General features: G+C 36.6%; 1 long non-coding RNA gene across 2 annotated transcripts in view; it reads left to right on the forward strand.

Moving 5' to 3' along the window:
- LOC142058359 (uncharacterized) overlaps positions 1–16,216 on the forward strand; it is a 160,070-nt gene that overhangs the window by 47,916 nt on the left and 95,938 nt on the right. For both annotated transcript variants that reach the window (XR_012660933.1, XR_012660934.1), the window contains exon 2: positions 3,454–3,564. This is a non-coding gene — a long non-coding RNA (uncharacterized LOC142058359). The remainder of the gene's footprint in view (positions 1–3,453; positions 3,565–16,216) is intronic.

The following is a 16,216-nucleotide window of genomic DNA, read 5'->3' on the forward strand; positions in this document are numbered from 1 at the left end:
ATATGCAGGATTTGGGCCTGCCAGGTGTAAATCAGGGCAGTGAGCATTGGGTGTTGCCAGGTATAGGTATAATTCACCATATGGTGAACCATATAATTGACAGGGTATGACACAGCACTATTACTTGTGAAACAAATTTAATTGTCAAAATGAAGTTTCTTTGAGATAAAATACAAAATAAGAGTAGTAAAAGATTTTCCGTAGAATTTTCAAATATAATACACATGTTGCTATTTTCTCTCAGAAAGTTATCTAAGTCAAAATTAGGAGGGGAAAAAAGTCCCAGAACATACCATTCCTCTAATTTTTCTCAATGTTCCAAAGATTTCAGATCAATTTGAGTTCTCTTTCTCAGGAACAGGGCAAACATTTCTTGCTAAACTGAATTTAGATTCATCATGTTAAACAAGATTAGGCATATAAAAAGAAATTTTAATGTGACTTCCATCACAGTAAGCAACCCATACAGTTGAGCTTACCACAACCTAAACAATTCGTGATGATAAGACTAGGAAAAAGACAAGATAAAGAAAGAAGAAATACAAGGAATAGTCCAGTAACTAGTAATGGAAATGGACATGCATGCATAAAATTGTTCAAGGATCAATTTGGATTTGTAGGACTGGACATACATCTTTTAGAGAGTAATATTTTTTCTTATTTCTTTAATGATTCAGTTGCTCTGGAGTAAGCTGTCTCTCAGGACTTTGTTTTCTGGCTCTGCTGACATCAGAAATAATGCCAAATGTTTAAATTGCATAAGCACTGCACGGGGAAAGGGTTTGTAGGCTATCCAACATAGTAGGGAAAGGTGAATCTTGGCTTACTGAAGTGAATGGCAGAGCTTCCAGTGGTTTCAGCTAAAGTACAATTTCATATTTGACTTTTCTACAGCCTTCACAAAAAAACAGAAAGAAAAAAATCCAATATCACTGTTTTGTATCTTAAAAGAACCAGCAGAAATCTTATTTCCTTCCTATGTTTTTATAAAAGGCGGAATAGAAAATTCAGTTATACTCGAACAGCCTTTTTTTTTTTTCCAAGGAAGGAGAAAGAGAGGATAAATGTTTTCCAAGAGCAGTGGGGAGCAGTAAATGTCCAAGCCTCAAAACACTAAATAAAATGTGGGGTATTCTTGGTTTGTTTGCGGTTTTGGATTTGGTTTGTTTCTGCTGTTGTTGTTTGCTTTAGTGGTTTTTTTTTTTTTAATTGGCATTTTGTTAAGGTCATACTTTCAGCAGGGTCAGAGAAGAGAAGCAAGATTGAACCTCTTTATTCACAGATTAAAAAAACAGCTGCAAAAAATTGGTGGTCTTATTTTGGTTTTTAAAGAATGAAACAGATAAGACAATTTCTGTGGTTATGCTGAAATTTATGGAAAGGACTTTCTTTAATGGTCTGAAATGATGAAATAGGGATTGTTGACACTGACAATATTTTCCCCCAGATATAAAGGTGGCTCATTTCTGCCCATTTGGCTTTTGTTCAATCTTTACTGCACAGTAAGTCAGTAATTTTAGAAACACTGAGGTGCTTGTCAAATTAATCTAAACCATGTGAATGTTGTTTCACTGGACCACAGTTCTAAGTGTTCAAGCACCATCTTCGGGGGTGGGGGGGTTGCAGTGTAGTCTTTTGGGCTTATGCAGCCATGCTATTCCTGCTAAAATCACCAGCAATTCATTTCAAGGAAAAAAATATTTTTGTGTAATATGGGCATAAGTCATCTCAGGAGTGGAGATTTTCATCAGGGGGAAGCTGCAACTGGGTGGCCCTTACTTTCAGTTATTTATTCATTATTTACCTGGTCTGGATTTGTAACATGGCCCTAAAGATACCTGAATATGTAAAGTGGAGTTTTAGAGCTCTCAGCAGGGTAAGCAAAGTTATAGTAAGAATTATAATAACAGAAATTATAAGAGGGTTATATTGTCAGAATTATAACAGCCCTTTTAGCTGTCACTGTTCCTCACATCCTGAGTCCTTCCGTGGTGGCAGCTACAGCAGCAAGGCCACCTATGCATGAGGCTGTGCAAATGAGATCAGCTGCTTGGACATCACCTTATTGAACAGCTGGTGTGCATTGTCACTGGGAGAGGACATAATCAAAGTGGGTAACAGGGCCATAGCTGTCCTTTATTGAGACAATTTTCCTGCCTGATTTTTCTGTTCCAAAAGCCTGTTCCTGCCATAATGATCTCACATTGTTCCAAGAACTGCTAACACTATGCATTGGCATAAATTGAGTAAAAGAGTAGTAATATTAGTATACAAATACTTTTAATAATGTATTTTTAAAGCCATCCTTTAAACTTTTATATTCTTAGGAACACATTATTTTATAATGTATGTGTTTAGTGATTTCTAAGATTATAATGATTTTGAGAGTTTAATTCATTATTTTTGTCGTGTGGGAACATACAAGAGTGAGTGAACCTAGCTAAGCACATTTTCATCAGCCATGAAGCTCACCTAAAGAATGCAATTGCAGTACACATTGGCATAAACATGCTAAAGTGGAGCAAGGTAGCATGGTTAATAGCAGTAGTAAAGGTGTTCCTGATCAAGCTTGAGGCTGGTGGCTTGGGATGCTTGGTTTTGCCTAGGTTGTATGGGATGTATCTAGTTGATTTTTTTATTACCTATGCTAGCTAAACGAATGCTAGCGTGAGTGCTTGCCCTATATTTGTTGTATGATTACAGCTTAAGCTACAGAAACTTGTTTATAGTCCTAGAACAGCAAAACTCAAACGTGCAATAAAGTAAAAGAAGAAAATTGAATCTTACAAAGAGTAAAGATACACAGAAGCAATTTTGCAAGTTAGTTTTAAGGAGCAATACCTGTCATTACAGACCAACAACATCTTATTTTAGCTTTTTTCCACCTGTTCATTTGGCATTTACTCTGGTTTCACTTTCACTTACTACGCTGGCAATGTCGGGGCTTAGTGCTCCAAAGCTGCCTTTTCACTTCGCTTTCTCAAATGAGACAATTTTAAGTTTTCTTTTCATGGCTTTTAACCTTCTCTTAATGGAAGAAAAAAAGAAGCCAACCAACCAGAAAAATAAACAAAAACCCTTAAAAATTTCTTAACAGGCTGATGTGATGAATACACAGTGGTACAAAAATATTAACAAAAATCCGCATATTATAAAATAAGCTTTCCTGAGATTCTGTTCAAACCTAAGCAATTTTGCATTGTGTTTATACTTAGAGAGGCAGTTAGAATAAAAAAAATACTGAATTTATTTATCAGAAGGCTTGAGCAACGATCTTTCAAATACTTATAGTCATGCCTGGATTTCGGGAAGTGGATGATATAATTGATTTCAGGGTCATGAAACTGTGCCTTCAGAGCGTGATATAAGGTCTTTTGAAAAAGGTGCAATCCAACTTTCAGAGGAGTCACAGAATCAAGCCTTTAACTTTTACCATTTTTTTTTTGTTAACAGATGAAAACAAATTATAAAGTTGATGGATTTTCTTACAGGCAGCTACTAACAGACCCTCTCTACAGATCTGGCCTACCGTCAACAGCATCGTCCCTATTTCACCTAGATCTGGTAAGAGACTTGTTTCTTAATAAGCACATATCTAATAATTAATATTTCTTACCTGTAACTCCTATTTATACATATACCTATGTGCACCATATTTTATTTTAAAATATACATTATCTAAATATTCATACTCTTCTCTAGAGACTAGGTGTATTTTACCAGCAGCATTATACTATCTGGCCTTTGCTGATTCTCCAGAGAATTTTTTAATATTCACAGCTGTCAGCTTTTTAGGCTATCTGGTATTTTACAGTGTCTGATGACCATTTAACACATACTTTAAAGCAACAGTTAAAGCTTTGATTTTTGCTTTTCAGATTAAAAGCAGCTGTATTTTTAATTGACAGGAGCCATTATCTCCTGAACGGCAGGGAAAAGCACCTGTGTTAGATGGCATACAACTAAATTTCCAGGTGAATTTAAATGGTGCCCCCTATAAAGAAGTATCTTTGATTTCACACATTTGGCACAATATAATCATATAAGATATCTGACACCAGGGCATGTCTTAATTTTAGTATGTAAATCTACAAAGTTTAGTGTGAAACGCTCCTACTATTCTTTATTCCAATGAAAGCTATCTCAGAGCAAAGTAAAATGAAACATGTGACTTACTTCTTTTTTTAATACCACACATAATTAATATTTGAGACAGATTGCTGAACAACATAATTGAATTGGAGCGCTCCGGAGGATTCATAAAAGAAATGCATGAGAACTTCCACAGTTACATTAGACATATAACACTTCCATAAACCTGCACACTCAAGACCATGCACTGCTTGAAATTAAGAATACCTTTCTCCTAAGATGCTTATTTCATAGCTGATAGTTCAGACGTAAAAATACGTTTTGTCTTCAAGAGCAGACTTTTCAAATGTCCTACAGTGGTTGTCTTACTAACATAATCTAGTACAATCCTTCCTATTATTCAGCCAGATAATAAGTTTACATAACTAAGGACTAAGATGTATGGGGAGATTTGAAACTGAAAGGTGTAAAGCCAAAAAAAAACCCTCATCTTGGATCTGAATACAACAGTTGGTGAAAATCTGATTCTTTTATATAAATTCTAGATTTCTTTTATTTCAGTAGGACCAGGATATTTTCAAGAACTCTATGAATGGGTTCATAATTTTACAGACCATTTAAATCCTTCCATATTTATTATATTGTATTGTAAGTAATGTAAGTACTAAAGAACCCAAACTCCTGAACCCTTAGCTGAGACTAAAGGTTGTAATGAATTTAGGTTAGGATTGCAAGCGTGTTTCCACATCAAAGAACCTCAAGATACTAACATGTTGGGCATGTTGTGTACAGAGCTATGGCTTTATGAAACCCTAGTAATTTTGTAAGAATTGTTCGTTTATTTTATTGATATAAAACAGGGGAGAATATAGTTTGCCTATCAAAATGGGGATCCACCTAGCATATTATCCTCTGTGAGAAACCCATGGTGCACTGCTTTTTAGAACAGCTGGTTTAAAGGACAGTATCAAATCCTATAAAGCAAATGGTTTAAGAGAAATTTTCTATATATGAATGGTTTCATATATACTATTTCTTACATTATCTTCCATTTAGTAGAATTCTATAAACTTATGCAGCCTTTTATAAACAGCCTTATCATGTAGAACCAAAATCTAAACACTCTGCTCAGCATTCCTTCTGCCACAATTAAGCTATTACAAGCTGAACTTCTGCATTTGCTATTGCATTTTCAGTTCAAAGGTTATTATTTCTTTGGTAATTGAGTTTTACTGGTTTTGCATAATTTGCGTTAATTACAGTAATTAATGGTAATATTACTCTGCTAAGCGTATCTTCTCTGTCATGTACCCAAAAGCTGAGCTAGTGACAATACATTGCAAGTATTGGAGAGGACAGATAATATAATATGAATAGCATATAAAAACTGCGCTTAAGTTTGTCAGTGATAAATTTTAATGGGGACAAATAATTAGAGCTGCTACTGCAGCAAAAAGAACTTTACAATTCCATTTGCTTCTTCCTTCCACCTTGAAAATTAATTGAATTTTTTTCATAAACCATAGTGCTTTGCCTGCCCAAGATCTATATTGAATACTGATAGACAGAGATAGAATTGGAGAGACATAATGTGTTTTCTATATATTTTTTTCTCCACAGTGTGTTCACAGAGGCTTAAGAAAGTAGCAGGTAATACAGATATAAGCATGGCTTACCCAACACCCTGTTGGATTGGCATATAGCAATAAAGGTGGCATGTATGCATTGACATGTTTTCATCCTTATTTACATGTACCAAGCCTACCACACCTAAGTATTTCCAAGGAAATAAACCCTCTGAGAGCACAGTCTTGTATGCAGTCAGATGGAAGTTATTTCTTAAAAGCAATCAAACCTTTTGAACATATCCACACTGAAAAGTTGCCACTTCAGTATAGTCAGATTGACACTTAAATACATGCTTACTTTTGCTATTTGCTAAGGCATCCTTTAATCCCTCCCATTTGCAATTTCGTAACATGGAAAGAGAGAGATTAACTGGAATATTTAGATGTTGATGGTTTGTACTAGGATCCTGAGAGGGCAGAGGAATGTTGAAAAATATTGAAAGTTGAACATATGAAGATAATGGAGAAAAACAGAATGTAAATGAAGTGGCTGAAGAAAAAGGGAAAGAGTACAGGATCTGTGCAGCTGTTCCAATTAGAGTAAAGGATACAGGTAGTGAGGTAAATCAGAGGCTTATAGACAAAGGGTCAAGATTTTAAGCAGATAATGAAAGTTCAGTTGAAGTCACCCATACAAGTCCAGAGCCTTGTTTTCACTTTTAAGTCCGTTAATATTTTTCAACCATGTTTTGGGGGAGCCAGATATACTGCCCATGGATTCAGACAGGGTATGAAATGTCATTAATTCAAAGAATCTTTTTTAAGTCTTTTCCATGGCTTCTCTGAAATTTGCTAAGCTGCTACATGGTAGACTGTGCTAGGCAAATTTAGGTTTATATTATATTATATTATATTATATACCATATCATATCATATCATATCATATCATATCATTCTGTTACTTTTCTGTTATTCTCTTACAAAGTCATAATAGTATCTTGTTAACTGTGTTTCATTTTCTTGATTTTTCCTACGGGTTCCTTCTGCTGATTTAAATATTTAAAACAAACACACTACTTTGGGCATATTTTATGTGATTGTTTTATTCCTTTCAGGAGAAAAAGTCTTGTGTGTAAAAATTTTGTGAAGCTGGGTCTGGCAGCTAGAGCCAAGCATGATGGGAGCAGGTGCTCTACAAGCTTTTCCATACAGCTCTGCCAAAAGAGCTTGCTTTAGTCTAGCCAAGCTCTTGTCATCTCATTACTGACTCTCTCCTGGGCAGCCTGACAATTGGGCCAGCTTTCTTTTATGTTGAAATAGTGCAAATTGGACTAGATTAGAACTATTTAACCCATTTCATTTCTGAAACACTTTAACCTGGACTTTTAAGGGCCACTGTCATAGCCCTGAGGGCAGAAGTAGGTCTTAAATGCACTTCCATACACCCTGCACTTCACCTAGGGAATCCATCTGAGTTCAGGTCTGCAGGCCTGGTCCTTCCCTGGTCTGTGTCATAGGTATGTGCACCTCTGTTCCCTGCATGGATTGTAGACCTGTGTTGTAGCCTTGTCTCTAACCCAGGCTCTTACTGCTTCTGGCTGGGCTCCCTGGACAGCCCTGGTCCACCCCCTCACTGTAACTGGGACTGCCTGCTGTGCTCAGGCTCTGTGGGATGGTGCCAGTTACTGAGGGCACAGCCTGTGCTGCAGTCACTCTTGGCTCCTGCTTGTCCTCCTTCATGGACATTCCCTGCTTCTGATGGTCCTTGAGAGGTATGTCTTTAAAGAGTCTCCAAAATTTTGCTGTAGTATGCAGAAAGCACAGTAATGCTAGAGAATTATATAGCCATCATTGTGATCTAGAAAAGTGGAGGAAACTTTCTACAGAGAGACAATTGCAGCATTTAATTTAATTTGTAATCCATTAGGTGATTTTGAATACACAAGCTTAAGTGACCAACTCAGCATCACAAGAGAGTCCTGTGGCTCAGAGCAGAAATTCAACCCTAATCCCCTTGTCCTCCATCTGCTTAATTTGGGTAGTGGATTCTTATGAGGAAACAGGCAATTAAAAGTTGTTAGTGTTGACTTTTATAGATGATACTGGGAACTCATGCAATATCCGTCTAGTTCATGTTATCCGTATTCATGTCTACAGTGAAAACAGGTGCTGTAACACAAGAAGGAAAAACATTTCCATTATATTTGGTCACATATTTCAGTGCCTTTAATGTAAAATAAGCTCAACTAGTCTTTTTTGCTCAAGCCCCTGTGAAATCTGAAAAAAAGCAACTATTAGAAGTATATTGTAAGTCTCTACAGTTAAGATAGGCTTGTGTCCTTGGCTGCGAAAGGACACAGGCTCTAACTGACATACATTCATATTTTCTGTCTTCTCTTTCTGCAACAATACTTGCTTCCTGCAGCATGCTTCCTTTAAATTTGGTATCTGTTGAGCTTGGCTAGTAATTATACTCTCAAGAAATTTAAAGTCTTGGAATCTAAATATGCAGGTTTTGCTCAGTCTTACAGAAGATCACGTGCTCAAGAGAAGAATCAAAGATTAGGGCAGTACTTCACAGCTAATTGTTTTGGTATTGCTACACGTCTACTTAGTCTCACTTTTTTTTTACAAATATGCTTACTCCTTGCAACAAAAAGAAAATGGCTAAATAAATCTAATCATGTTTATGCAGCCTTCCTATATCTCTCTCTCAACATTGCTGGAGAGACTGGTGCTTCATAAAGTGAATTCACTTTCATTCTCTGTAAAGTTGTACTTTATTTGTTTAAGAAAACACAGATGAAAATCTCAAATGGTAGCAATTTCACACCTGCTATCCCAGACCAAAGCCTGCTAATTAGCACAAAAACAATGCTTCCAAACTCAAGTGTACAGAAGTGCACTGTGCAGTCTCTAGCAGGTGTTCAGCACAGGAGGTGCCTTAATGATATTTCTTAACCAGGTTCTTTTAAACCATTATATTTTGAAATGTTTTACCATTATTAATTTCATTTCTGACAGTACAGTTTACTGTAGGTCATGTGAACCAGTGCCAAAATAGATACAAAGGTTTTCAATTCTGCCTTAATTTCCTCTTGAAGATTTCATCTTTAATGAAGACTATTCTTTGTAAACATTACATATCTTCCATTTCTTTCCCCAGGGCCTCATCTGAGGTCCACTGATCTCAAAAAGTTTCATTGAATTGTAAAGGCTTTGAATCAGCTTTCAAATGCTACTATTAATGTGGAGAAACAAATAAACAATAACACTTTTTTTGTGGTTTTGTGTTTGTTTTGTTGGGGTTTTTGTTTTTAAAATAGCCCTGCTCTTGCTTTGAATGTACATTCACTGACATCGTACAGTGCCCTGTTGAATTCAGTTGTATGTTGATTAATTGAAGACAATTATTTATATCGGGTCAGAAAACCTTCAGTGGATATCTGCTGTTCTATGTTGAACTGCTGAAAGGTAAATACAGTAATTTTGGTATTTCAGTAGCATTTTACTGTAGTGTAAACAAAAGCAAAACTGGTTTTCAGTAGGAGGTTTTTTTTGTCTGGTTTTAAAAACAAAACAAACAAACCAACCCTTGGAGTTGCTTATAGACCTTGAGGAAAAAAACCTGCACAGCTTAAAAACACTTGCACTATAGTACATCCCTGTTGCAGCTTAGAGGATCTGCAGTTGTCTTTTTTGCCACAGATGGTTAACATGGAGCAGCTGTCATGATAGAACCATGCTTATATAGAGAAAGCCATACATGTAAAAGTATGAGTAGATAAGATATGGTGCATTTGCAAATACTGCTATCCTAAATTTAAGTCAGAAAAATCCAATTCATAACATTTCTGCATGGTCCCAAAAACTAGGATGTGGCTGGCTTGGGCAGTCTTTCTTTATACACATTTTATCCAAAAAATATTTTCAGGTCTAGCTCCATTATGTGGGAATGCAATGCCCTACATGTTCAAGATGATTCTACAGCACACACACACAAAAAAAACAACTGGGGAGGAGACAGAGAAAAAGCAGTGAAAAGCTATTCAGAACAAAACTCAGCAAGCTTAATGTAAGATGTAAATAGTTTGCCTTCCTTTTATGTCCAAAAGAGTATAATTACTAGTTCAGTTAGAAGCCTGCTGCCACTTGATTGCCTGCTCACAAAGTTATGGTAAGTGTCATGTACTGCTACTTCCTTGACACCTGCATCTCTTGCTGCAAGAAAATGATAAAATAAGTCTGAAACATCTAGAGAGACTGCTGAAGTCATAGTAACAGAGAATGTGCCTTTAGAGGTCTCTGCTGAGTTCACTGGCATGCTTGAAAAGGAAGAACGCTGCATGCATTTACAACATTATTTGATCTGTGTTTCAAGAGCAAAACTACCTAGCATCTGTTATTTACACTGGCATCAAACATTCAGTGTGGCTGGTAACAGTAGTAGGCAGAGACCATTTTTAGTGTTAAGAGTTTTTTTCTTTATTTTTCTGGTTTTTTTTTTCTGTTTTTTTTTTTTTTTTTTTTTGATTGTTTGTTTTGCTATGGTTTTGTTTTGTTTTCTAAACTGTTGAGTTTTGGAAAGAAGACAGCATAGATTGGAGGGTGAAGAAGAGAATGATGACCATTACATCAACAGTTTAACATGGATTGAAACATAAAGCTTCTTTGTTAAACCGAAATAAAATTATTTTGCTAGCCTGACTGGAGTTGGAGCATCTTGAAAATGCCAGTGGCTGCCTACAGATACCCTGCTGTTAGCTCCTCTGCAAAACATAAAAAGCACACTATTAGGATTATCCACAATGAAGTGTAAGTGGAATAATTTTAAAATATTAATCAATCCCCTATCAAGTGAGGTCTTGCTCTGCTTCATTCTCTTGTTTTGAACTCCTTCACAGTGTTAGAAAAGTCTATTCTATCCAAAGTACTAAACTTTAAATTGGAAGACAGTTTATTGAGCAATTATTAACGGATTATTATTAGAATTCATTGATTTGAGGCTTCCAGTTCTATTTCAGACTGGAATTTCCAACTAAATTGGAAAATGAATACCTAGGTCATATAAGTTGATATAAACATTTGCATCTTAATGCCATTTGTACATGACGAATATTGACCAGCCTCCTGTCTCTTTACTTGCTCTGTTATTTTATGTAGCATATCTGCAAAGCATTGGCAGAAGTATGGACTTGTTTCTAGCCTGCTGTCAAGATTTGGGTTTTGCTGTTTAGAGAAGTTACTGAACCTGGATTTTTTTTTAATAAATTGATTTCTTTTAGGATAGCTTACAGAATCAAAAATGTTACTAAAGATAAATCATTCCTCTGTAAAGATAAGCTGACTGCCTCTGAAGTTTAGGAAGCAAATCTTCCTGTTTTAACATGAAATAATTGAAAGAGCAGTGCTGGCTTCTCATGGGGGGCTTGCCTTGCCTTGCTTTTGTGGGGTGGGCTGATGGTCCCTGATCCTGGCTGGTGGTGTTTCCCGGATGGTGTCCATGTAGATATGAATCAAATGCTTTTGTTTGCTGCTTTATCTGGTGGTATCTTCAGGCTTGGAGGTGCATGTCTTCCTGGTTCTCTCTGTTTTACTTTCATGTATACAGAGAGAAGTAATGAGTATTTTGGGGTCTACTTGACAAAATCTGATGCACACCACATTCTGGGATGATACTGTAGGATCTATAGGACACTTAGAGTGTGTCTGTACAGCTATTTGATTTGAATTCAGAATTTTAGGGGTCCATGAGGGACAATCAGAAATGCTTTATAGAGGCAGCCTTGCATCTTATGATCCTTTATGTGTGCAGGCCAGATTTGAAGTTGATTTAATGTGCAATAGAGAGCAAAAGGAAAACCTGACCTAGATACAGAAAAACAAAGGAGAAATTAAAAAATTTCATGATGCTTCCTGGTTCTGATGCTTACATTTAAGGGTGTGACTTGCCTGAAGCAATTAGTTTTAACAGACTAGAATCCAGAATGATACTGCCAGCTGGATATAGGTTGTTATTTATTAGGTTACTGTTATTTATTAGGTTATTATTAGGTAACTCTGAAAATTAGGCTATCAGAAAATCTTATGAGCAACCCTATATGGTGTAAATTACTTCTTCCAGAGGAGCACCATGAAACTTAGGAAATCAGAAAGAGGGAAGATCAAAACAAATAAGCAAAGAAACCATGCTACTTGTCAGATATTCAGAAAAATGTATTTTATCCCTTCCCAACTTAATCCTTTATATTCTTGTCAAATCCCATTTTCCCCATCATTTGTTACTTCTGTCTTATCCTAAGCATATCTGCCTTTCATATTCTTCTGTAATAGTACATTCAGCATTATTTTGATTTTGTGAGGAAGGCCAAGGACTTCTATATGTGATTAACTTCAGACATGTAGCAAAAATGCTTTTCATGTTATAAAAAGTTGTGAGAAGATATACCAGGGGTGGAACAGACTATTGATTTCTTTAAAATCCTCCACTGAAATGAACATCTCCTAAAAACTGACATAGTCACATATGTGCCCAGATCCATTAGCACTGGTGCTTAACTCAGGTAGGAAGCAAACCCATTTTAGAAAAAGCAAGTTACTAGCAAGCTTTGTCACTATTGACTGGATTTTTTAAAGTGAATCTATGCCAAATTTTACATGTAAGGTAGCAGCAGAATGTAGAAATGGGATTTCTAATGACATTTCTGTCAGAAAATAAAGGCTGTGCAGAATCACTAGCCTCAATACTGTAAAAGGAATAGAAGGGTAAATTCTTGACTGTACTTAAATGACAGTTGTGAAAACTTACCAGATTCTGACGTTTTTCAATTCCACTGTTTTTGAAGCTTGCATTTTGTGACCTAACCTCTTTCCTGACAACCACACAGGATCATTTTAAAGTGCATATAGACAAATGTTATCTTTACAGTCTATGTTCAAAATAAACACTACTGATCAATACTACTTTTACTCTGGGAGGCAAAAGAAGTCAACTTCCTCCTTTGTAAGCTTCTCTAGTCTAAAGATTATATTTTTAGCTCATTCTACTTTCTTCAACAACTAGCTGAAGGAAAAAATTTAAACTTTATCAGGAAAAAGAGCATTCTTATCTGGTCCAGAGACCTTAACACTTTACTATCTTGATTATATTTGCCTTTTTTGAAGGTGCATCTCATTAATGGTTCATAATCTTCACATGGTGACCTGGTCGCTTTCTCCTTTGTTCTTTCCAATTACAAAGTTCCTGGATTATTGCTGAAGCTTTTGTCACAACTTTTTTTTTTTGTTTTTCCAGTTGTTGTTATTAATTTTGTTGTTAGTATGTGACCTCATTTTGCACTATTGAATTTCATTTTTTTTATCCTTATTCCAGCTGCTAAGGTCATCCAGTTCTTGCCATGTGATATTGTTATGATGTTCTATATTGAGCTTGTCTTTTCCTAGCTTGAGCAACATAGGTAAGTGAAATCATACTGGCCCCTGGGGACAGCTTCCTTACTTTAGTTAAGCTTTTTCTTTCTGTGATTCACAGGTGGCCCCAGTTTGGGGTAGGGGTGGTTTATGAGTGCAAGTTACTGCCTTCTCCTTTGTTTCAAGTTACAATGTGTATTTTTCTGCAGGAATTGAAGACAGAAGCTGATGTTCTAGGTTATTGTATAGAAATCAGAATTTAATGGAGATAAATGCAAAAGTCCTTAGAAAAACCAGAAAGAGGAGGAAGTGCTAGAATACAATGACTACATAAACCCTCGAGTACACCAAGCAGCAAAAGCCGTTAAGGTGTCGTCACTTCACAGAAGGAACAGGATATTGGCATGAATCCTAGATGCATGAAAACAAAAGTAAAGGAATTACAAGGTATTCATCAGATCTCAGCAAGAGCCTTGCATGGGCTAACAGCCATGTGAGAAAAGCTGTAATTGCTCATGGTAGAGTGAAAAACTATCTAACCAGTATGCTGTTTGGCTCTAAGACTTAAATTATGAGCAGCATAGAAGCTGAGCTTTTTCTTGGAAGCAGTGGTGGGTGGGGAAAGCCTTGGAATTTGTCCACTTAACTGGAGTTTTAAAATGATCAGTAGGGTTCAGAAAAAAATTAATCCAAGGATATTCTGTATTTGTAAGAAATGAATAAGATGACAAGACACAAACCTACACATATTCAGAAACACATAATATATTAAAAGAAAAATCCTTCACCAATAAAAAAAAAAACAAAGGTGATGTAGAATTGGTTAATCTTAGAATATCAGTTGTACCTGTATGCTGTAGAATTCTGTCCCCTTACCAAGGGCTCAAATGTAGACAGTGAGGTGTTGAAATATGTTTGAGGATCTGGGCTTCTATGATTCAGGTTCATAGGAATTAATTGTCTATAATAAAATCTGCATTTTCAGGTCGGTGACATTTAAAGACATACATTCCCACCAACTGCAGTGAGAGTATCCAATCTGGGTTTAAGTTAGCTAGTGAAAGACAGCAACACTTAATTCTGGATGAGGGAGCTTAATGACTTCTATTGGGATATCTGCTCAGAATTTGAATGAAGGCAGGTGGCTGGTCTGCATGGAGGGATATGCTACAGGGACTAGAGTGTATGCAGTAAATGAACCTGTGGATTAAGCTAGTCCTAGAATTTATTTGAAGTGTAGTCTTCACAGTGAACACTAATATGGTAACTTTCTTGGCTTTTCTAAAAAACTGAGATATGAGAGCATGTGGGCTGCCTCTAAATACTAAAAACATGAAAGTCCAGGCATCAATTCCTAGCTGTCAAGCCTTGTAGCACAAGACTGGCTCATGTCTTCACTGTTCAGTGTCCGTTTCTTCTAGGCTGTGTGCACACTGTGTAGCACTTGGCTTTTTAGTGTCCTTGGGATATAGACCATCCTGAGACAGTTGCTTTTATTGTGTGTTTGCAGTTCAAAGTCCCTGAAATAATGAGGACTATGCTGCAGCTCAAGGTGTCTTTAGGGCACGATTCCAAGATTGTGTTAAGTGCTGTGGGGTATGCTGTGAGGGCATCTACGCATATGTTGGACAGACCTTACACAGGTCAACAAGGGGAAGTGCAAAGTTTGCCACCTGGGGAGGAAATAACCTCTTGCCACCAGTACGTGCTGGAGTCTGACCACCTAGAAAGCACCTTTGCAGAGGAGGATGCAGAGGTCCTGGTGGACAAGCTGAAAATGAGCCAGCAATGTGCTGTGCAGAAAAAAGGCTAACTCTCCTGGGCTGCATTAGGAGGAGTACTGCCAGTAGGTTGAGGGAGGCATTCCTTCTTCTCTACTCAGCACTGGTGGGACCACACCTGGAGTACTGTGTCTAGTTCTGGGCTCAACAGTGTAAGAGAAATGGAGCTACTGGAGAGACTCTAGATACAAAGAACATGAAAGAGATTTGCCTGGGGTGGTATGACCAATAAGGTCATTGATGGCTTATGCCAACAAAAAACATTAAACACAATAAAAAGTGAAAGCAACAGCACTTCGAGAAATGACATCCAACACAGTGCGGAAAGTTGCACCCAAGGTGCTACATGTGAAAAACAGGCTGCCAGCCAGGACTCCCATGCCTCAACCATCTGGAGTGGTTTTCTGCTCTACTGAGTTCACAGTACTGGTTACAATGTGACTGCAGGCCTTCGTTGCTACCACCCCCTATACTGATCTTGCTTAGTAAATAGTCATAGATTTTTCTCAGTAAGTGGTGTAGTTCTGTCCCTGCAGCTACCTCAGACCAAAATTCCTGCATGACAGATACCATGCTGACAGAAACATAACTCAAGACTAAACATTGTCTTACGATGTATACAGTGTTCATACAGAGGTCACTGGGAAATTTAATTGCATAGGACGAGAAAATAATTTCCTGCCTAGCTTTTTGGAGTCTGTTGAAGTTTATAATTAAAAGTAAAATATGGCCATAGTAATTAAGTTATCCTTAAAGCATTTTAGAATCATGCAGTTGTGTCTAGCAAAGCACTTCAACTTTCTTTTGTTATTCCACAATTTTTTTATTTTTAATTTGGGTTTTTGGTACATCGACTGACAGCTTTATAAACATAGTATAACAAGAACAAGTCTATTATCTGTAGTATGAACATATTTAAGCTTTCTTCATGCAGCATTTCTCTGTCTATAAGTATGTTATGGGCATGCACTACAGAACAGATCTCAGTTGATTCCAGCAGGTCATCTTTATCATATATGCTGTGCTTATAATCGCAAGTGCTTCTTTTGTAAAGAGCACTCACATTCTAAGAAGAAAGGGGTGGAAAGCAGTTTTAGGTACTTCTTCAGTTGCCAAACTGACCAAATAACATATATATGACAACTTTAAATGCCATTAATTTAGAACTTCTTGGATACTTTATAGAAAGCAATAGTCATGAAGTATTATTCCCATTTTCTATTTACAATTCTTACTTATGTAAGCCTTTTTGGTTTCCTCTGAAGTACTCACATTTCTTTTAAGATTAGCTTCTAACAAATATATTTTTCTCTTTATTTGTAAACTGCTTGCTATAACAAACTAGTCGCATTCATTGCTGTATTG

This window comes from Phalacrocorax aristotelis, chromosome 6, assembly GCF_949628215.1.
Source record: "Phalacrocorax aristotelis chromosome 6, bGulAri2.1, whole genome shotgun sequence".
In the NCBI taxonomy this organism is placed as follows: domain Eukaryota; kingdom Metazoa; phylum Chordata; class Aves; order Suliformes; family Phalacrocoracidae; genus Phalacrocorax; species Phalacrocorax aristotelis.